Source organism: Nelumbo lutea, chromosome 2 (genome assembly GCF_056320005.1).
Source record: "Nelumbo lutea isolate HS-2025 chromosome 2, American lotus-T2T, whole genome shotgun sequence".
NCBI classification, from domain to species: domain Eukaryota; kingdom Viridiplantae; phylum Streptophyta; class Magnoliopsida; order Proteales; family Nelumbonaceae; genus Nelumbo; species Nelumbo lutea.
The window spans coordinates 85,134,436-85,136,307 of record NC_142685.1 but is presented as its reverse complement, the minus strand read 5'-3'; the positions used below and the strand labels follow the sequence as shown (position 1 = coordinate 85,136,307).

Genomic DNA, 1,872 nt, shown 5'->3' with positions numbered 1-1,872 from the left:
TATAATTTTTTACAACCCAAAACCAACCGATGCTGAAAAAACCAATTCGAATTGGTCGATTTGGTCTTCTTATGAATGGCCCTAATTTGATGCAAAGCATGCTCATGACCCGAGTTCCCGGTATGAAGAAACAACCTATCCAATCGAGAGATTGAATTCAGTGAAACCGTTGGTTCACGAGGAGAGTGCACCCTCCAAAGAGGCGTGCATGCCACCCTTTTTTGAATCCAGCAAATCCGTTAAAGTTTGGTTCACACTCTCGTTAAGCGAGTCAATCTGGTTCAATCGGTTAGAAAAAGACAAAATCAAATGAAACAAGTCTTTTTGCCTCTCATTTGTTCGAATTCCCCTTTCTTCCACTTTCATTTTCACCCGAGCCCCGGCCCAAGAGCAAGAGACCACCAACAGTAATTTCACCAAGCTCTAACGATGTAGAGTCAATTGGCAGTAAGCATTTCTTCTTCTCCTTCCCCTTCCAACCTTGTTATTCCTCTTCCTTAATATCTTCCTCCTTCCTCTTCTTCTAGTAGGAGACTACCAGCGGCAATTTCACTATTGCACCAAGTTCACCTTCAACTTCATGATTCTTATTGCAGAGAATATCCTTTAAGAGCTATTATTCATATGGCCTGGTTCCCTCCCACCTTCTGTGTATACTGTTAAATTTAACCGTCACGGCTGTTGTATAGGTAGTTCTTCATAGTAGTTCTTCATTTACATTAGTTACCAAGTTTTCTCGGTATCACACTTTACTACTATTTACATTACATAAATTTAGTTTAATAAAAATCAAACATCAATCCATTTTTTGTGACTTTCAAAAAAACATCCATTTTTGTGGATCGGATCCCCATCCCAGATTCTAAAACTGGTAATCAATTATAGATAACACAGAAATAGGCCATGGAACTTGAACCACAACCATGTGTTCATCGAACGTAAATGGAACCTCTTCACCATCAATTAAACGAACTTTTGGTTTTGTTTATATGCAAACAACCTCATCTCTCCGGTTCCCCTCACTCCAATTCGAACCGAACTTGTCTCATCATCCTACTCCAATGATTGAATGGCACCGCTGGTATTAAGCATGTCAACTAATACAATAGGAGCAAATTGGATTTTGCTCGATAATAACTTCATTAGAGAAACTGTAAGAAACTCGAAATTAAAAGGCTCCAATGAAATCTCCATATGTTTCCATGCTGCAAAAACTCAGAGGCACAATTGTTTGTTTGAGCTTGACGGCACCAACCTCCCGCTAGGTGGCATGCCATCAGAATTGGAAGGCAATCACTGTCGAAGCTTGGCGAAACAATGAAATCACTACCGGTGGTCTTCTGCCAAAAGAAAAGGAAGAAGATATTAATGAAGATGAATAGCAAGGTTGAAAGAAAAAGGAGAAGAAATGATGTTTACTGCCGATTGACTACATGCCGTTGGCGTTTGGTGAAACAGTGAAATCGCCGCCAGTGGTCTATTGCTAGAAGAAGAGAAAGAAAGGAGATATTAACAAAGAGGAATAACAGGGTTGGAAGGAGAATGAGAAGAAAGGATTCGACTTATTATTATCGCTAGTTGGCTCCATGCCGTCAGCCGGTGGTCTCTTGCTCCTGGGCTAGAGGCTCGGGTGAAAATGAAAATGGAGGAAGGGGCATTCAAACAAATGAGGAAGAAAAGGCTTTTTATTGATGGTTTTGTCTCTTCCGAACCGGTTGAACCGGATTGACTCACTTAACGGGAGTATCATAAACGGAATCGTTAGATTTGAAAAGGACGATGTACACGCCTCCCATTGGAGGGTGCACGCTCCCCATGATTTGAGCTCTCCAATCGATGCATGGCCGAGCTCCACCACGTGTACATGAGAAG

The 1,872-nt window shown here is 41.3% G+C and overlaps 1 long non-coding RNA gene across 1 annotated transcript; it reads right to left on the bottom strand.

The window, feature by feature from the left end:
- Nucleotides 1-731: 731 nt before the first annotated feature.
- Nucleotides 732-1,661, bottom strand: LOC148871685 (uncharacterized). The gene is made up of 2 exons (XR_016106498.1): nt 1,420-1,661; nt 732-1,340 (listed from the first exon to the last, which is right to left on the bottom strand). It is a non-coding gene; the product is annotated as an uncharacterized LOC148871685 (long non-coding RNA).
- Nucleotides 1,662-1,872: the final 211 nt, after the last annotated feature.